The sequence below is a fragment of the Gallus gallus genome, chromosome 27, assembly GCF_016699485.2.
Source record: "Gallus gallus isolate bGalGal1 chromosome 27, bGalGal1.mat.broiler.GRCg7b, whole genome shotgun sequence".
Lineage (NCBI taxonomy): Eukaryota > Metazoa > Chordata > Aves > Galliformes > Phasianidae > Gallus > Gallus gallus.
In genome coordinates, this window is record NC_052558.1 from 1,779,752 (window position 1) to 1,801,214 (window position 21,463).

At 45.2% G+C, this 21,463-nt stretch overlaps 1 protein-coding gene and 1 long non-coding RNA gene across 7 annotated transcripts in view; one reads left to right on the forward strand and one right to left on the reverse strand.

Moving 5' to 3' along the window:
* Window positions 1–13,483, forward strand: part of LOC121107703 — a 52,661-nt gene extending 39,178 nt beyond the window's left edge. For all 5 annotated transcript variants that reach the window (XR_005842041.2, XR_005842040.2, XR_005842039.2 and 2 more), the window contains 2 exons: window positions 2,518–2,696; window positions 2,900–13,483. This is a non-coding gene — a long non-coding RNA (uncharacterized LOC121107703). The remainder of the gene's footprint in view (window positions 1–2,517; window positions 2,697–2,899) is intronic.
* The window catches only part of ASIC2 (acid sensing ion channel subunit 2), a 413,868-nt gene that overhangs the window by 360,089 nt on the left and 32,316 nt on the right, over window positions 1–21,463 (reverse strand). The window lies entirely within an intron of this gene.

The following is a 21,463-nucleotide window of genomic DNA, read 5'->3' on the forward strand; positions in this document are numbered from 1 at the left end:
CACACTGAAGCCAGGTGACAGGCAGCAGCTCAGGTCACTAAAACGTAACTTTTGCTCTCTGCAGTATAGTGAGGTTTGTTCCTTCAGCTGCACCAGGTATTTCTATGAGAAGACCCCACAGGAACTGGTCCAAAAGCAAGCCAGAGAGCAGTCCAAACCTGCCTACCACTGGCTACGTTGGAGTCCTTTTGCCCAGGATAGTTTCTTGTAACTCTATAGCTCAGATGCTGGAATAGAAAAAAGTGCAGGAAAGCCCTCCTGTGGGTAATCCAAGCAGGAACCCTCCCTGCCAGCCTGCCCCCTGCCAGCGCTGGCTGAGTGATGATGAATGAGGAATTTACAACCCGGAATGATTTTGCATCCTTGCACATGGGAGGAGTTTATTATTCTGATCCTTTGACATTTTCATCCTCCTCCTTTTCCTGCCTTCCCTCTCCTGGGTCTTGCAGCATTGCTCATTGCAGTCAGGGTTGCAATGCAGTTAATTAGCTGAGTGTTTGTTTGTTTGCTTTTGGGAGGACACGGAAGGTGAGAGGCTGGAGTTCAGTGGCTTTGCAGTCAGCACTGGCTCTGTCTGCTCAGCAGCTCCCACACTGAGGGCAGCTCAAGGCTAAAGTACCAATTAAATTCCACTTAATCCCTCTAATAATAATAAGGGAAAAAAAAAAAAAAAAACCTAAGCAGTGCCACTCTTGCACTATGCGCCTTGCTGGGGGGATTTGAGCCCTGTCCTTCATGCTCTGCAGCCATCCATCACTTTTAGCCTCCCACAGCCACTTCCCAGCCTCTGCACAAAAGCCAGCTTCACCTCTGCATGTGTCCAGCCCCACCAATTAAGAAATGATGGACCTGGAGCAGCCACTCTGCCATGCTCGTGGCTCAGGCTGAGCTCAGCTTGTCCTGCCCAGCAGACAAGCCCAATCTCACGTTCAGAGCAGATAGCTATAGAACATTTTCTCTCTCTGACAGCAGGAAAATAACTCTGGGGTACAGAATGGGAAAAAAATATATAAAGAGGCATAAGAAAGAGCAAAATGAGTGGAGAGCTGGCACACGCACATGGTCTGTGCAGCACCTGCTTCCACCCACAGCTGCAGACTAATTATTGTGTGTGTACCACTTGAATTACTGTCATGGTGTGGTTTATGTTCATGGGTGCATTGAACAGATGCAATTGGACTCTGAAACAAGTGTAAAGCCAAAGGCAAGAAGAGCCAAAATCAAATCCCACTGTCTGTGTAAAGACATACAAACCTGCACACATCCAAATATTTAAGCTTTATGTAGGATTGCTTTGGTACATGAACTCAATCTGAACACTTAAAGTCTTCTCTACAAAGCCTGGACCATGACATAAAATGTCCTTCATGTTCTTGGGCTCCATCAGAAGAGGGGTGCCCAGCAGGGACAGGGAGGGGATTGTCTCTCCCTACTCTGCCCTCCAGAGGCCCCATCTGCAGTACTGCAACCAGGTCTGGGGCCCCCAGTACAGGAGAGGGTCCAGAGGAGGGCCACAGGGATGATCAGAGGGCTGCAGCACCTCCCCTACGAAGGCAGGCTGAGGGAGCTGGGCTTGTTCAGCCTGGAGAAGAGAAGGCTGTGGGGTGACCTGCATTGCAGCCTTCCAGTATTTAAAAGGGGATTATAAACAGGAGGGGAATCAACTTTTTACAGGGGTAGGTAGTGATAGGACAAGGGGGAATGGTTTTAAGTGCAAAGAGGGAAGATTTAGGTTGGATATCAGAGAGAAGTTCTTTACTATGAGAGTGGTGAGGTGCTGGAACAGCTGCCCAGAGAAGCTGTGGGTGCCCCATCCATCCCTGGAGGCGTTCAGGACCAGGTTGCATGGGGCCCTGGGGGTTGGTGGCCCTGCCTGTGGCAGGGGGGTTGGAACTTCATGATCCTTGGGGTCCCTTCCAACCCAAGCCATTCTGTGATTCTATGATCCTTTGTCACTCTGAATCCTCCCAGGTCAGCAGACAGTGGGTTCACACATGCTTCATGATATTCAGGTTAAGCAAAACATGCTTCATCTCCTACTGAAAGAAAATACTCATGGAAAGGCAGATGGGCCTCAGCTCGAGCCCTCCCTTGCAGACACACCATTACCTACATGAAAGTGCTGGAACGTGGGAACACTTTGACCTTCCCAGTAGTTCTGGCAAGTCATGCCCTGGCACTTGGATCACTTGGGAGAAAACAAAACAAAATAAAACAAAACAAAAAAGCAGCACTCTTTGTGTCAAACTGCTGTCTTTCCCCTGCAGAGAGCAAGGAGCTTATTTCCCTGCTGAGTTTTCTCTAAACAAGAGTTACTGCCCGTATGTTTGATTTGTGAGGTGATTAAGGAGGTTGGGATTCTCTCCTCATGCTTTTCCCATTTTCAGGCTCAAGTGCTGACTCTGGTACATGCAGCTTATTCAGTTTTGCAGGTGATGTCATTTATACTGCTAAATAAGAAATAATTTCTTAGCACATAGATTCAGTGGCCCATAAGCTATGTGTTTATTTCGACAGGTGCATTTTTTGAAGGCCAGAAGGAAATATAGACAGCACCTAACCTGACCTCCAGCATAACACTGGACATAGAAACCTACCCTACAAACTCTGTGCTGCTCCTTCAGCTAGAGACATGAAGAAACATCCATCCTTCCCTTCATTTTCTGCAGTAAGCATCTACCGTGCTACTAAGCAAGGTAATTCAGCTGCTTTGCTCTTGAATTTGATTGGCATATGTGAGTATATTTATCGCAGATATATTACCTCAAACTTTCTTTGACATACACGGTGCATTTCTTTGACTAATGAAGTCTCAGTATAGTATTTTCTTGAGCAAATTCATTACTCTTGGAATGACGGAGTTAGAGCTGGTCTGAAAACAGTTGCATTTGTTTTATAGGCATGACGGCTTGTTTTGCTGCTTGTAACGAAGAAAGTCTTTGCTCTTGAGATCGAGTTCAACATTTCTCATTCCTCCTGCTGGAACTTTCCAATCAATACCAAATGAGAAATTTTATGTGATGAGGATTTTTCTTCCAATGTGACATTTTGATTTGCAATTGCCAACATTTGAACATGCTTATTCTTCCCTTTAAGACAGTGTAAGACGTTTAAGAAGTATACAGCAACAACGGGTCCCATGGAGCCCAGCAGAGATGCACTTTGCAACCGCTGTATTTCTGACAAAAAGAGGCTGCTTCAGATATAAAGAAGTACAGCAATTCGGAAGGCTGCAGATGGCAATGTGCTGAATACACAAAGGATTGAAGTTTGGTAGGGTTATTTCATTTTCACACGCAATGTTTTAATGATGGTGCACTTAAAACTGCCCGAGTTAAAATAGGATCCATAATGCTCTTTAAAGGCCTTTTTCTGCCGTCTCACATTCACCTAGATTTCTCAGGTGCTTTAAAAAAGTCAAAAATGAAGACAACTTGATTGTGTAAACTTAATGAAGCCAGCACAGCCACACGAGCAGCGCTGCAGGGTCTGGGTCCATTGCATCTCAGCTGCAGAGCAACACACATTTAGATAGAAACATCCAGTTAAAACACTGCTGTACAAAGCATTTTACAGCCTTTACATGGATTCCAATTCATCTCAGCCTGAAAAGCTCTTGAGTCTGTATCAGAGGTGAACAAGGGAGCTTTTTAAATTAACAGCCGTTTAAGACTGGAAGTCAGTGAGACGATATGTGATGTGCCAAGATAGAAAAGACCTCAGTCGTAATGCTGTATCCAGTTCACAGAAGGCTGCTGAGGCACCCTCATGTAATTCTTTTCTGGTAAATAAATTGTGTGGGATCATCTCAGGTATTTTTCCACCTCCTGTGACTGTGAGCTTCCAGACTTTTGATCTCTGATGCCTTTATTTCAGCTCAGCAGCTGTGTTAGGGAAGTGTAAGCACACACGCAAGCACACCAAGACTTCAGTCCAGATGGCTTTGAGTGTGGACACCTCCTGCAGCACCAAGATTTACAGGAGGTTGCAATGCCAGGATACGGAGACATCACACAGCAAGAGAAGGCACAATGTATGTATCTCAGAGCTTATCCTTTCCCCACTGGCTGCCAGCATGGATGAAGCACTCAATAACCCTTGCCACAAGTCACCTCGTGGGCAAGAGCAATTCTCATGATCAGAAGTAGCAAGAGCCAGGGAAGCCTCCAATCTCCTTCAGATCTTCATAGACCTAGCACTCTACAATAGGCACAGAGAAGCATGAATTGCCTGAGAGGACTCCTGAGCTTTTCTTTCCCCTTTTTAGCACCAAGGCACAGAAGGGAACCTATCTGAATTTCACTTAGACAAGTATATAAACAACAGTCTCCAACAGCTACTCAATCAGGAGAATGCAATCCACAATCTCAGTTATTCCTATCCTTCTCTCTCTGGTCTATGCTGTGGAGCATGCAACCCCCCATAGTGCTGCTCTGTGGCTCTGAGCCTTTACACGAATGCAGATGCAGGAACCCAGGCATGCTCCAGGTCCAGGCACTCCCAATGCCACCCTTGTATGGCCCAGGGACGTCATGAAGTCACCACCCCTGGAAGCGTTCAAGAAGAATCTAGATGTTTTATTGAGGGACCTGGTTTAATGGGAAGTATCAGTGATAGGTGGATGGTTGGACTTGGATGATCTTGGAAGTCTTTTCCAACCTTGGTGATTCTGTGAGTCTATGATGAGGGAGGGTTGGCCATCTCAAAGTAGGGTTGGCTGTCTCCATGAGGTGGAGTCACCGGCCCAGGAGGTGTTCAAGAAACATTCAGATGTTGTACGGGGGGACATGGTGTAGTGGGAAATATTGGTTATGGGTGGATGGTTGGACTGGATGATCTCAGAGGTCTTTTCCAGCCTTGGTGATTCTATGAAGGAGCCTTAAACCTTACAAGAACAAGTTGCAGACAATCACAAGTTGCGACTGGGTTGAAAAAGGAGAACTTTTCCTACACCAGAATGGTGCCTCTGACTGATCGGAGCAACTTGTTTTATGGCTTTTGTTCTTTACTGTTTTGGACAGAAAAAAAATGGTGGATGTTTTAATTGCTGCTGCAGTGGCAATTGTAACAGTGATGTGTCACTTTTAGATTCACTGCTTAAAGCCACACTAGATGACACCAGCAATTTCTTGTGCAATAAATTTGAAAAAAGCATCTAAAACAAACTTCTAATTATGTACAGATTTTGGTGTTGATTATAATTCCCAGTCCTGCAGAGCAGGGTGTAATTATTATTTTCTCATCTGTTGACAGAGGAATAAACTATTACAAATGTTGGATACATTCCTGTTTATCAGAAAGGAGAAATGGAGCGACTCCTCTGTGCAAATAACATGAGCCCATGGATGTGGTTGTGGGGTACTGAGATTTGCAAGGATAGACCTCATTTAAGACAGTACTCCCAAATTTTCTGTTATAGAATTAGCCCCATTCACAGCTCCTGCTGTAACTCCCAAATGGATCAGTGGAAATCTTCCATGAGGAAATGAAAGCATCAGCCACGGCTGAGCTGAGAGGGACCCTGGAGAATCCAACCTACACAGAAGATTGTAAAGAGGAATGAAAATAACAAAAGCAGAAAACTCAGTTTTCATTAAAAGCTTTTTAGTTCCTTGCCAGAACTTTCTGATGTCTCGTGAAAGGAAGTTTGTGGCTTTGAGGATTTTTATTTGTCTGGAGAAAATAATACGATGAAAAACGTTGGCGATGTTCCATGAACATCTCTGGCTCATTAAAACCCCTGGTTTTCTCTTGAGGCGTATCATTCTGCTTCGAAGAGTACAGATTTGAAACACGTCTTAAAACCAGGTCTCTATCTCACAACATCGATCAGCTTTCGCCACAACTTTTCATGCAACGCCATCCAGAACCTGGGAGCACTGCGTGGTGTTTCTGACAAGGATTCCTGGCTTCCCAAGGAGAAAAAATGCAGAAAATCCTCATTCTGTCCTGAATTTTTTAAACAGGATAGAAATGTCCACAGCCTGGCATAACCCAGACATCACACTTGCAGCATTTTTACTTCTTTAGAACCATGTTTGGCACAAAAGTGCAGATCAATCTAACTGAAACAAAGGCCTTTCTTAGCTCTGGCTCTTCAGGAGTCCAAGAATTTTCTCCCCTAGCCAAATAATATCACAAAATCCACAGATCTTTGCATTATTCAATGTTTTCCATCTTCAGACTGCAGTCATTTATCTCTGCTATTCTAACAGGTATGATGAGAACCCTCATCCACTGGAGTGGGAAGCTGAAACACTAAGCTATGCATGAAGATAATTTATTGACTTAAAATATCTAACAAGGTTACCAGGATTAGAATCCACACCTCTTTTTTGCTATTCACCTCAAAGAGAAAATTAAGACAAGTTATTATTTCTAAAGACAGCAAACTGGGCCACTGCAAATGTCATCAAGGAAGCATTACAGTCAAATACCTGCTATTAAGCTGCCAGAAGGAATTATTTAGGATAACTTTTGACTTTTAGGTGGAGTGGAGTGTACTGCTAAACTGGACCTCTGGGAATTCAGCTAGTGCATTTTTAGCCCTTTTTACTCAGTGTCATGAATATGTTTGGGGCATTTTTGGCTAATTGTACAGGCGGGGGCTCTGACTGAGCCAAGAAACAGCATCTAGGTCTGAGTGACCACCTTTGTAGTTAGCAGAGAGAGGAGGGCAGCCAAGAAGGACAAGAGATGCCTCTCTTGGGAAGTGGATGGAGGATAGACAGGGCAGATGAATTACTCATCAGGAGCATCTCTTTCCTCATTAACTCCAAAATGAGCCCAGAATGACTCATTCAGACTCACACATCTGCATCTAGATGAGATGAATCCTGTACACAAGAAGAGGTCTGTTCAAGTCAGAGCGAAGCAGGATCAAAGCAGAAAGGCAACAGCACCACTGGATAGCGCACTTCAGTACCACTGGTGACACTGAGCTGCTGCAGGAGCAGAAAGCACGGGCACAGGGGGCATTTGTGAGTGGTATATGCCAGTCTTGCCTCTTGGAAGTGCTTTTTGGTTAGGATGATGTGAAGGTCTCTCTCAGCAAAGAGTGTATAGATTGGAGAGACAAAACCTGAGCAGCTATCAGGTTTGAAGCTCCTCCAGGCACAAACAAGCTTTATTTTAGGTGGGGAGGAGACCTGCAGAATCCAGGGCAGCAAAGGAGCTCTAGCTCTAGGAATAAATAGAACATGGAGTCAGGAGCAATGGCAGGTTTGTAGTGAACCTGCAGAAAAACAACAACAACAACAACAAAAAATAGCAAGAATTACAGCTTGCATACAGTTTTGAAATCAGTTATTTCTCTTACCAATAGGAACCATATATATATATATATATAAAAGAACAAGATGTATAGCCTGCTTTCCTACCCATTTGTCTCCTGGGCTGGAGACATTAACATGTACTATGGCCAGCTGATACATACTTTTTGGCTAGCTGGCAGACAGAATAGATGACCATTAAATTTGTTCCAAAGCTTTCTTGGTTTTTTTTCCAGCAGAGAAAAGGTCCCTGAATGGGGAACTTACATAGGGGAGACAGGTAGAAAGAGAATATTGCAGAAGAGAACATTGCAAAAGACTTTTTTGAAGTCACCCTTGCCAAAAGGTAAAATGGGATGGAGCTTGCCCCCAGGGTAGAAAGAGTCATCAGAATGAAATTGTGCTTGACACTGCAGGAATAGAAAAATAGGTCTGGTCTTTGTAAATGAGTAGGCTGAGGGACAGTAAGTTAAATGGACAGAGGGCTGACTTACAGGCAGAGCCAATGGGACAGATCCTTAGCTCTCATGACATTTATTACTAACCACGGCTGCAAGTGATGATGACACTAATTGGAAAAAGACGGAGCTGCAGTGGGGGAAGGTGTCACCTGTCAACCCAAAGGCACCCTTTGTCAGGCTCAATGTGGCAGTCAATGACATCTTCGAGAAAACAATCTACCGCAGCGCTCTTACAAACTTTGCAGTCACTGAAAGCGGCTATCAAACCTGAAGGAGAGTTTTTGCAAGGAGCAGATTGAGCACATCTTTCAGTTTCATTATGCCCCACCAGCCTTGCAGCCCTCAGCTGCGCTTTGCTCCCAAGAAATTCCCTTGTAAGAGCTATTTTTTTAACATTTAATCTTCAGATGGTTCAGAAATCTTTTCTGATAACAAAAACCCTCCAATTGTAGCTTTTATTCCCAAGAATAGAGACTTAGCCTTCAGGTGCCTGCATTGTCTTGACAAAGTTCCCGTCATAAAAATCTCTCGTGCAACTTGGGCGCTGATGGATTGGAAGCCATAAATCTTGCTGTTATTAGAGCGGCAGTTCTCCACGCTCATTGCAACAAGTACTCACCAGCCATAAATCCTTGTCATCTTTTTCATAAGTGCCCATTTCAAATGCTTCGGTGAGATCTGGATTATTCTTTAGCTATTCAGGTGCTTCTTAGAGAAGACATCAGAGGCAGCTTCAGAAAGAAAATGAGCCTCCCTGGTGAAGCTTTCAGAGGAGTCCCAACGTCAACACAAATGCTGTTCCTGAAGCCACAAGAAATGCAAGTAAAGAGTTTTCTTCCTTAAAATTTCCACTGTTTTCACTAAACAAAACTGGAGACCAGGCACTGCTTCTTTTCACATAGAGACATCCAGGAATGATCAATAAATAACCAATTTTGACCAGATGCAGAGTGATGCATAGGTGTAGAAATGAAAAGGTGAGATTGCCTTCAGATCAGGGTAGAAATAGACTCAGGAAGGAATTTTGAAACCTTAAATCATTCTTTGAACAAAACAAAATCTCAGCACTCAGACCTTTGTCAAATCAGTCTTCAACGAAACCCAGAAGCACTCTGCTGAGATAAATGGTGATGGGGACTTTCATCTTGTGTGTGTGTTCATGCAGCTGTGAATGTATGAACGTGAACATGTGTATTCACACTTAGGCTCTCATGGGTGTATTCACAGACTATGAAGTCTGAAACAGTGTCAGAAACCTCAGAGCCAGAGACCTAGATTCAAGTTCATGATGGACTTCTCAATTGAAAAGTGATTCTTTGGGCCCAAACAAAGGCAAGGACAGAGGAAGAGTCCCTTCTACAGGGGAAACAAGAATCCAGCTCTAAGTTAAAGCAAGCTTTTAGATGACTCAGTTGACAAATACTGCCGCTTTTGCAGCTGAAGGCACTGTCAACACATTGCTGTGTTAGATGAGGACCAAGAACCTACGCCAGCTCCTGGATGTGTTTGAGTCCTTGTCAAGTAATTCTGGGACCACAGCTCTGGTATGCACATATCCATATTGCAGATGCAAGCATAGTAATCTTGGACATCTTCAGTAAGAAACTCACTGCAGACACCAGTAGTGTTACACTATGTACCAGCAGGTCAGGGCTGGTGCATGGTGATAAATAAGGTCAGGAGAAGGACAGAAATCAGGGAACCACTTTACTTCTGCCTCAAGGACACAATTACAGGGAAGCAAACCTCCCAACAACTCACCCTGATAATTTCAAGTGTAATTTAATTGGAAGCATTAAAGTCTCTAAGCTCAAAGTTATTTCAGAAAAACAGACACATACACCTAAAATAGCCATTACAAGTATTTCTTCCTACTCAGCAAGAAAAGGCACCAGGGATAATTTAATGACTCGAGTCATTAGTTGCATATTGACGGCAGGGTATGACGCCAAGTCCTGAAACTTGGCAAGGAGATGGAGACCACGTTATAGTTTATATTACTCCTGCAAGATCAGAATGTGAAAGCTCCTTGCTATGAGAGAGGTTTCCTTTTTCCACAGAGAAACCTCTTCAGCTAGTGTATTCCTTTTTTCTAGGGAGGTATGCAAGGAGCACAATGTATGCAACCTCCTGGTACAAGTCTCAGAGCCTCTTGCACTGTGCAGGGGCAGCTCAGCTCCTGCCCTCCTGCCTCATGTGCACTCAGAGCATCTTTTCCTCATTCCTAAGGCTCTAGACCACAGCACCAAGAGACAGAGCATGGACCTGCAGCAAGCAACAGTTATGCCCACAGAACATAATACCATTGAATGAGATTTGGTTTCTCTTACTTGTTTGCTGGTGCTTGAACTTTCAGGTCATTCTTGGGCCTCAGTTCCAGGCTTCCCCTAGCAACCAAGGCAGTGGAAAACTCACTGCTGGAAAAAAGCAATGTTTCTCACCTGTTCACAAAAACATTCAGAAAATCACCAACTGCCAGCTGTCAATAAAACATGAGAGCCCACAAGGGGTGGATTGCCACTGAATCACCTGAAACACATTGCTGGATACTATTTTTGATGACCATGAGTTTCCTCATGTATCAAAAGAAAGCCTCTCACCCAAACCATATCAAATCGATGCCTGAAACACAAACGTAGCCCTCATTCATTGATAAACACAGATAACCAAGCAGGTGGTAACTGCCGAAGAACATTCTCTGTTGGTAGCATATGTGGAACTGCCTTCGACCCCAGCCATGTCGAGAAGACAGCAGATTTTCTCTCCAGATGGCAAGCTTTACTCATTCTAATTACAGATATATTCCCAAACACCTGAATGCTCTCCACACACACATTGAGACACCACTTTACAGGCTGATGACTTGAAGTAAAATTTACTTCGTTCTTTAACATTTATTTTTTTTTAAATCAAAATTTCAGCTCGGTTCTCTTGGCTGCCTGCTGTCTTTCTCCAAGCTGCCTTTTGCAGTCAGCTCGTTGTGTGGGTCTCCTTGGCTGCAGCACAGGGCAGCTCTGGCATAAGAACTTTTCGAAGGAGGAAAACAAACTTTAAAATTAATCTTGGGATTAATTAGGAGGGAAATAGAAGCGTAGAGTTTCAAACTGCCTTACTTCTTAATTAAGGACTGCTCACTTCACAGCTTCGTGATCCTGAAGCAGTAAAGAAGATGGGGCCAGGTATTTAGTGGTACGGGTCGATACATCCCCACTGACTTTGCAAAGTCAATTTATGCCTCTTCTACCCAAGATGACATACTCAGAAATCAGTAATGAGACTCTCCATGACTTCCACGGAACTGTGGGTCAGGCCAATAAAAATGATCCATGCTTACTAATTTTTAAGCTTTTTGGCTGGTCATCAAGAGGTTTCCCTCTCGTCCCTCCCTCTTCCCTGTTCAAAGTCCACTGAGACAAATTCTACATTTTCTCAGCATTGTACTCTTCAGAACAACACTTCCTTTTAATTTATTCCACAGTTTGACAATTGGATGAGCCAATATAAAGCTTTGTTTCTCTGACAAATAACTGCTTTACTCAATTCACAGGAAGAGCCCAAAAAAGTGTTGTGAAAAACCAGCGGTCATCTCAGGCCACATGGTGTCCAATAGAGATACGTAGAAGAGAAGAGAACCTTCCCCATTCAAAAGGATGCTGGAGATGTCATGGATACTTTTTCTCCCTTTTATACTATGGCAAATAAACTTTGGAATCTTAACAAGTGTTCCGAAGCCAGTCACCCCAAACATCATCCAGGACACCGTGCCTCAGGCTGTGAATTCAAAACTACGAGTTCTGCATAAGTTATTGGCTGTGGGTTTAAACCGAGGTGATTTTTACTTTTTATCAGGACGGTGATGATTTCATTACATCTCTAACTGTGCTCTTTGTTGCCTTTTCCAGAGGTGGTGACAAGTGCAATTCATCAGCCACAGTTCCCAACCGTGCTGACAGCTCTGAAGATGACAGACACAAAAAGACAATACCCAAAGTGTATCCAAATGAGATAAAAAATCAAAGATTTTTGTCATGTCCCTGTACACGCACGTACCCCTCCGCATGTCTAATGCCAGGCATTACTTTGTGGTGACTTGAAATCCAGCAGCAATATTATTGACTGAACATATGCCAGAAGATCATTTTGCAAACGTCAATGGGCTTGGAAGAGAAAATGAAAAATTCATCTAGAGAAGGAGACAAATGAGCTTAACTCGTTTCTTCTCCCCGAGTTAACAAGTGTTTAAAGGATTTTATTCACCATTGCCAGTGTTAAATCTCTGCAATGGGCTGTAATGCAAACGTACCTTCCCTGTAAAGCCATTTTACAATGATGGACCTGTTCAGGAGCGTAGTGAAATATTTGGCCAGCGTGTGGTCGAGCACAGAACTCAAAACAATGTTCATGCATGAAGTGGTTGAGGTGAAAACAAAGTGGGAGTGTGGAAGCTACTGAAACAGAGCATTTGCAACATCTCTTTTAAAGGCAAATATTTCATTTTGGACTTTAAAGGACTTTCCTGTGAAGCATTTTGGAAATATAATTTCAGTCTGAGATAGAAGTGCTTTGGAATATGAACCAAATCCTTCCATATCTCTCTTCATTTCAGCTTGAAATCGAAAGCTTCACAGTGATTTAAATGAAAAAGCTTTTTCGTGGATGAAGAGAAATTTCATTTCATGAGGAATGTTGACTTCCACGTTTTCTGGTCTGCTCTGAGTGGGAAAAAATAACTCAAAATCTCTAAAAAAATATTGACAAGAAACTGTTTCTACATCCAGCAAGGATCTTGGGTGCAACACATTTATGCTTAATAATTGGTCACATAGGGCCAATGGGTTTTGCCTTTTTAGGGCAGTTCCACTTTATGTATCTGGCCTCCCAGACCAGTGATAGCTTGACTATAATATCTCTTTTCCCCTCAATATATGACTCCTGTGCTTCATTAAAGCAGAAAACTGCATTATTAGGGTCAAGTACAGCACAGTGCATTATCCATCCCTGCCCTGCTATTGCCTTCATGATGCTAAAGGGTGACAGCAAAAATGGATTGGGCTTGCAGTGAATTCAAAGCAGTAAAGATGTTGCTGATTTTAGGGCTGATGGTATTTTCCATTACAGCCTGAACGGATTTCCTGGCCTGCTTGGAAAAGCAGCACTATTAGCTACGGCCCACAAACAGCACAAGTGTGAGAAATGCTCCATCTGATTCTAGAAGAAATAAGAATTTTCTGTATTATCCCCATTGCAGTTTGCCTGCAGGCGACTTATTTACATCTGAGCTTCACCTGAAGCATTTCGAGTAACTTGGAAACTACCTAACCTTGACAAATGCTGCCAGTCCAATCCCCCATCGTTGATCCTGCCTCATAGCTGTTCTTAAGAAGTCCTGGAGCACTGTGCACATCTGTTCATGGATTGTCTGCCTTTGATTTTCAGAAAGACCCCCTGTTATGGTGGTTTGACCAGGGGAAAGTAGAAGCTCTGGTCTTAAAATTGTTGGTTAGCTAATGGATGGATGAGCTAACGGAAGGGTTTCAAGGCACCCAGGCTGGTGGTTTGCTATTTATGAGCTCCCTGGTGCTAATGAAGATACAAGGACTCCCAAAAGCACAAGGATAGTCTGTAGTACCCTCATCTCTCCAACACAGGAGAAACACCAAAGACTGTTGGCTCTTCGCAACCTTCAGTTTATTGTTCTGGCAACAGAGAGGCAAATATTTCTACCACTCTTATCAATAACAAAATGTTGGCCATCAGGAAAGACGTATTTGTGTTTGTAATCAACACTTTCCTGGGAAGTTTGTCAGTCTGGGTATGTCCTGTAGTGTCGAACAGGGAAATGATGAACAGCAAATTCTCACTGAACATTTCACTGAAGTTAAATATTCTGCATCACGTTTATCAGAAGTGGAATATTCTTTTATCCTTATGCCATAAATTGCACGGAAAAAAAAAAAAAAAAAGAAGAAAAAAAAGAAGAAACATGGAATAGTATACATCCATAGCACTTTCATGATTTCTGTAATATTGTCAGACATTGAGATTTTTAACCTTAGGATGACAAGGTTGCTGAAACTTCCTCCAATTCCACTTCCCAAAAGCAGCTTGAAAAAGCTGTGCCTGGAGAGCACAGAAGTGATGGGCAAAGACCTCAGAGCAATTGTTGGTGAGTACCATCTGGATCTCCCTCACTTGGCAGCTGAAGTTTACGACCCGTTCCTCTGTACTCCATCCCATCTCCCTCCATCTCTGATAACGAAGCGCCTCAAATGTGTTTGGAGATCATCTCCCCTCCATGCAGCTGGAGTTGCTGCAAAGCACCGAGCTTCCCTCTCTGTAATTACCAGCTCTCAGCCTGCCTGAGCAAATGCTTTGATTCGTTTTCCTGGATGCGCTCTGCATCAAATTCTTCTGGTAATTACAGCTTCAGATGCTTAGAACTGGAGATGAAAGTAGAGAATGCTCTCTGGCAAAGGGACAGCGAGTCTTGGAAAGGTTGTGGCCACGTGCATTGAAGCCCGGGGCAGCACAGGGGAATGTGGAGGTGACGTTCAGAACATTCCTGGTTGGAATTGCCTGGTGACAGCTGCAGTGTGAACCTGGGGGCGGGGGGGTGGTGGGCCAGGGGGTGAGTCTGTGCCCACCCCCTCCTTGTGCTCTACCCCAAAAAGTCCATTGCTTGCAGCTGTCTGTGCTGGCGACCTAACAAGGCTCAGGTAACTACAGGTGATGACACCACTAGGGCCACAATGGGGTTCAGTTTCACCAGGCACAGCAAAGCATCCAGGGGTTGTTTGCTTTTGGGAATGGGGCAGTGAAAGTCATCTAAAACAATCAAATAAATACACAGTAACTTGAATTCAGCAGCAAGAGGATAAATAAGATGAAAGCAGCACCCCACCCCCTCCCCACCCCAGCTCAGCTGTGGCTTGGGGATTTTGCATCACCTGCAGCATTTAACTTCTTGGCAGCTGTTTGGATCAATACAATTGCACCCTTCCCCCATGTGATTACAGGACCCTTTCCTGGGGTTTCTATGGAAACCCAGCTGCTTTTAAAAATATCTGCTCCTCCCTTCAGCAAAAGAGACTCAAACAGTCAGTTGCCTCCTGACCAGCTCTCCCCTTTGGATGGGCAGTTTGCTTGTTTCCCCACTGACTCCAGGGCTCTCCCTAGCTTCTGTTTGGTATTTGCTTTGCAACAGGTTAAAGCAGCAGATGAGTTCAAGCAGCTATCCCAGGACACGTGCACTGGAAGTTTGCACCAGGAAGAGCCCCCTGCTCCTAGGAGGTGAAATGCAGGAGCCACTTCCATAGCCCTCCAGTGCTGGAGATCCCCTACCCCAGCCACTCCCATACCTTCACGGCAGCTCAACTTCACTCTGTCCCATCACTGGGCAAAGCCTAAAGGACTCTGGGATCTCACCTGGTCCCATCACTGCACTTCTTTGGTACAAGAGCCTGCAAGAAAATACCCTTATGCGCCACCTTCGTAGCCAGACTGGGATGGCAGCATCCCTGCCCACACACTGCCTCTCCCAGAACACACACACTCTGACCCCGCTGAATCTGCCACTGGGAAGGGACCCCCCCCAAGGCCCCCCCTGGCTCCCAACGCTCATTGCTTCTGACAGCCCCGCTGGCTGCCTGTGTTTGCCATAACAACTGTTTCCAGGCACGCACGCATCCTGGAAGCACAAGTCCTGGCGCTTTAAATCAATCTAAATAGTTTCACAGACAAAACATCTTGTCAGCATCTACACAATCTCTCCTGATTGAACCAGTGATGGATGTGACACATCAAAAACACAGCGCTTAAACATTTTCGCTGCTTGCTAAAGCTCACTCAGAGGGGATGGGGAAGCAGCTTAGGAAAGCGTAGGGCAGGAGCGCCTTGCTTTGCTGACATATAAGGCACATTCAGATGACATGCAGTGATTACTAGCCTGCATTAAAGCACAAATTGTTACTTATCCTCCCATCTTCTCATGCAGCCCTCACAGTTTCTCTCTGTGTTTCTCAGTGTCACAGATGATTTAAAGAGGGCTGCAGTGCTTTGGCAGAGGTTGCGGGTAGTGGGTTTTGCAGCTGTTTGCATTTTATTCCACTAAGCCTTCATTCTGTTTGGCTCTCCAAGTTTCTGGTGCAGAGAGAAAAGCAAGCCTTGGGCATCCACATCTCTAGGGATGAACGTTGGCTTTTGCATCATAAAGATTAGGGCCCCGCAATCATTGCATTGTGGCTTCTGTTGGGGGAACTGATCTCAGCAAGCAGCTTGTGAGGAGCAGAACAGCAGGAAGCTTGAGGAGCAGCAGAGGATTTGATGTGTTCTGAGGGTTTTGTGGTCAAGCAGCCTGCTAGCCCTACCCTTCTCTTGCTAATAGCTTTTGCATTTGTAGGCACATATGAGCAAATTATGTCTGCATGTATCTGGGTAGGTACTGAGCTCACTGCCCCTTAGGAAGCCCTGCTCTAAGCAAGGTAGATAGTTAGCCACAAAATAATGAGATTTTGCTTTAGAGTACATGAGTACCTTTCATTTACCAGCTGGCTTTTCAGCCTTTTCAGTCACATTTGCAACCTTTCCTCTCCATCTCAGAGCCCAGAGCCACGCTTTGCAATGACATCAGGGCTCAAGTTCACGTTTTATCAGAAGAGCAGAAGCTTTAAGGAAAACATTAAGTTTTGCAAGATTCATAATAAAATCACTGGAGCTGACAGCCATATAATCTAAAGTGCAAATTTCCAGTCCTTTTTGCTAGCAAAGACAGCTGTCATGATGATAGCTCACCACCAAGGCCGAAGTTTGTCCCGATTATTTAGCAAATACACACAAGTACTCCAGGAGAGAATCCACAAACAAGTCACTAATCCAAAAAAAGCTGAAATCGGAGGATGACTGCAAGTTTGCTATTCCTGGCATGCTTAGGGCATGTAAATATGAGTAATTCTGGCAGTAGGATTAAACAGAACTCATGCTTTCGATCATGCGTTAGAAAGCGTGTTAGACTTCTGCCAACCCCACATAGCACAGCACACTGTGAGTACCCAAAAAGGGGAGAAAAAAGCCATTTCCATAACAGGACAAGATGCTGTTGCAAATAACTTCTGAGTCGCAGGGGAGCACTCAGAGTCTGGCCAAAGCATCACACCTGTTGCATGGCCCATTATATGTTGCTTTAGTGTGCCATGAATCTGCACCTATCCAAGGCATTCCTGCATTTTCTCATGGAAGATTAAAGAGAAGCCAATTTCTGCTAATCACACATGTTCCAGTTTGCTGTCCCATGTTTTGCTGAAGGGGAAAGCAAGGACACGGGGCTCTTGGAGCGGGTCCAGAGGAGGGCCACTAAGATGGTCAGAGGACTGGAGCACCTCTCCTATGAGGAAAGGTTGAGGGAACAGGGCTGGTTTGGCTTGGAGAAGAGAAGGCTCCGGGGAGACCTCACTGTGGCCTTCCAATACTTTGAAGGGAGCATATAAACAGCAGGGGGAATGACTATTTAGAGGGTGGACAGTGATAGGAAACGGGGGAATGGTTTTAAACTGGGACAGGGGAGGTTTAGGTTGGATATTAGGAGGAAGTTTTTCACCCAGAGGGTGGTGACGCACTGAACAGGTTGCCCAAGGAGGCTGTGGATGCCCCATCCCTGCAGGCATTCAAGGCCAGGCTGGATGTGGCTCTGGGCAGCCTGGTCTGGTGGTTGGTGACCCTGCACATAGCAGGGGGTTGGAACTGGATGAGCATTGTGGTCCTTTTCAACCCAGGCCATTCTGTGATTCTATGACTGCCCATTCACTCCCCAGAGATCCTGGGGATGAGGTTTATTTCCCACTGAAGCCCTTCTGCTGCTGTCCACTTTTCTAAATGTTCCCTCTCCACATCCCCAGGTGGGATATTTGGGGTGGATTATCCCCCTTCAGTCTGTTGACACAGCACCGACCCTCCCCATCGTAACTCTTGGTGAGGATGCCAAGGACCATGGATGGAGCTCTTCCCACCCCAAAGAGACAAAGACAGGGAGGGGAATGCTGACAGCCGGGGAGAGAGAAGGACTTGCTGAGGGGATGTGGAATGCAGCGCAATTCTTTTGACAACACATTTTTTTGGCCATTAAAAATATGTCACATCGCCAACCACAGGTTTTATTTCACAACACAATGGTGGTGTCTGATGCACATGGGAGGATTTATTTTAAATTAAAAACTATTTTTTTCAAGCTCTGTAAACAAAAAAAAAAACCATCTCCTTTTCTCATCTTGAATCAAAGTGACTTTATTCAGCAGAAATGAGTGATTACATCAAAGATGCAATAACCTGCAATCCCAATCCAGCCAACTCAGTGTATTAACTTCTGCAATGAGCTTTCCTGCCTGTACCCCAGGACAAGCTGTCCCTGCAAGCTCATGCTCAGGACAAAGATCAGTCTTTACTATTGCAATGCTTGGTCGAAATAAAGTCCCCAGATAAGGAGGTTTTTGCAATGCCTTTCTGCAGTGAGTCCTGAGCAGGGCATGCTTCCCTTCAGCCACCAGAGCCCTGCCTCGCTGTGTGCAGCCCTAGGGAGGAATCCTTATCTCCAGTGAGCACCATCCTCTGACAAGTGAGATGGAAAAAATCAATAGCAGATTTGCTGGCTCTGAAGTGCTAAGGAGATAGGAGCCCATGGTGCACGATTTGATGTGCTGATGTTTATCAAAGGGATTCCCTTAGCAGCTCCTCTACCCCTCATCCATCCTTCTCTGCCAGCATTTTCCTCGGGTCAGTACTGGGGGTGGTTCCCTATTTCCACACAGCCCTGAGCTCTGGGACCTGAGCAAAGAGACCTGTGTGTGTTTTCAGACAGCAAAGGGGGACAGGAAGGACGAGTGCTCCTTTTTTCTCCTGTTTTGTGCTCATTCCCGGGATGCCACCTTTACTGCAGATTTTGTGCCTGTGTAAAAATTCAGGAATGAAAGCAAACTGAACTCATCTGCTTTAAACTCTGTAGGACTCTTGCTCCTCGTTGTCTGGGATACTCAGCTGAGTTTCACCCTACTCCAGCTGCAGCTGCTTCCCAGACTTAGCATTTCGTACTTCCCTGATTCAAGATGACAAAGATGCTTTACAGGCTGCAAATGAGGGCTGTAATGCAGCACAGATTTCCCTTGCAGGGCGGAATGGGCTTTTCTAGTGAATAAAGCAATGGCAATAACTGACTGCAGCATGGAGCTCCAGGGCTGGCTGATGGAAGTAGCTCACAGCTTCCTAAGTGGAAGTTATTAGCAAATGTGTACACTCATTAGCATATGCAGACATTCGTTTGCATATGTAAACACTATCTCTATATGGACTCTGCACTCAGTTGGATGCAAAGTGGGCTGTTTTTCAGTTCCTACAAAAGGGAGTCAGACGCCTAGAGTTGCTTCTTGTTTTAACTCACCCCAAGACAATGCCTGATGAGGAAGAACACAGCAAACCATGTCAGCCATCCAGCTGGGTTCTCCCCTTGGCTGTTTTGTGGACTCGTGGCACAGCCCTGCAGCCTGTCCAAGCTCCCATTCTGTACCCATCCTCCTCCTGCAGCACATGGCAGGTAGCAGTTAATCAGTCCTCATCCTTTCCTTACCGCCTCTCCTTAGCCAGGATGGTGCTGGGCAAGAGATTGCCGTGGTCTGTATTTAGTATAGCTGTGCTCTGCCCTTCAGCAGGGCTTCACAGCACTTTAATGCAGATATCAGGGAGCCTATAATTAGATCTGCAATCAATCCTAATAGTGTCTCGTCAAGGCTGTTTTGTGCTGCCATCACTTTTGTTGCAGTGCTTTAGCAGCTGACTAAAAGCAATGGGTGCAGCAGACAGCAAAGCATTTCCCTGCCAGTCAGAGGTGAGAAAGGAAAGCAAAACAGCTGAATTCTGCTTTTATTTCCCCTGCAATCCACCTACTCTTAAATATTACTATGAGCAGCTACTATCTGAGTACATTACTACAACACTTCTGTCTTTATGGTGCTTACAGGTGCAGACCAGCCAAGTATGACATACAATTTCTCTAAAGAGGTTAAACACTTGCAAGCCCAGTCACATCCATGCAGGACCTGGTGCCTTTCAAAATGTGGCAATTGCTTTCATGCACTTCCACAGAACCCCAAAACCATTGTCCAGGACTGAGAGCAACCTTTGGAGCAAGCAGGAGGGAACAGCTCTGTTCACTGCAGAGGGAACAGAAAGCACACAGCTCAGCTGAGCTGTAAATCCTGGCTCTGCTTTTCAGATGCCAGGAAGTGATTTTTATTTTTCAGTCTAGAATGGCAGAAGAGCGTTATGTGTTTCAACACAGATAACCACAACAGTCATCTTAAACAGAGATAGCTAGCTCGGGAAAACCTGCGGTTCATTCTAAGGAAGAGCTGAGATCTGAGCATCTGTAGCTGGGCTTAGAAGTGCAAGAGGCAGAGCAGAAAAATCAGATCCTGCAGCTGAAACCCTGAGCCCCAGGAGGTAACGGGTCCTGCCAGCATCCTCTCTGCAGGACCTCAGCCCCAAACCCATCAGGTGTCTCAAAGAAATGAAACTTGCCCCTGTCTGAATCTTACATACCCAGGGTGTGCCTCACCAGGAAAAGCAGGCAGGGCTAAAAGGTCTCAATGGAAGCTGAATTTCCTAAAGGAAGTTCCTAGGATCAGTAGCAGGATTTTCACCTACTGAATAGCTTTTTCTTTTTCCTTCAATTACAGGGAATACATCTACCTGCTCAGATAAGGTGCTTGCCGGTGGGATGCTCATTAACCTAGATGTATTTGCCTTGTTGGACTGGGCTGATAATTAAAGTCTTTCCTTTTGCTTCCCTTGGGAGTGAAGGGGTTTTAATATCTCTGCATTGCTCATATATGGATTCTCCTTCAGACATCAGGCTGGTCTGGGGGAGCAGGCCTGTAACAGAGCAACAAGCACAGCAGCCTGAGCTGGGACCTGCCCTAAACACAGAGCTGGGCAGAGAGCTGGAGAAGAGGATCTGTCCTGGCTCTGTATGCTCTGCACACACACGTGCCATCTCTCTCAGGGACGTTGCAAAAGGGAGATTTGAGTCTCTGACTCAATAAGATGTACTCCCAGCTTCCCCCTACAAGAACCGCATGGCAGCAGTTGCTTTATAGGGGCTCCAAGGGCTGCAGCCCTTGTTATGATGATGGAGCTGCAAGGCAGCTGAGGGTGCAGGGTTTTGCTGCTGCATCTGGGCCTCACTGGGACACAGCTCTCTATTTGCTGTTGTGCAGTTAATGCTGAGAGCTGCAGCTGCGTTTGGCTTTGCTGCAGCAGATCAGCACCTCCTTACCATGGCCATGATCACATAACAAGCCTGAAGCATAGCTGTGCAAATCAGTATAGCTAGGGGTGGTTACATTGCTTGTGCAATCGTTAACAAAGCTTAAAAATGGACCTAAGGTGGGAACGAGGCCCTGTAAATTCTGTCAAGCTCTGTTGGGTCTGATTACCCCAGCTGTAAATGGGGAGGGGGGAGGGAGGGGGGAGGTGGTAATGAGATTCAGCCTATTAAAGGCTGCAGAGAGAGTTGCACCTGGATTTAATAACAAAGAGGGACGTAGGGGGAGCCTGAGGGTGGGATCAGAGGCTATTCTCCTTCCTGCATCCCTGGTGGTTCTCTGCTTGTACAGCTTTCCTGCTAAGCCTCGCAAAGGTTGCATTTTTTGGGTGGCTCTTTACCTGGCTGCTGCTATCTGGCCAAGATTG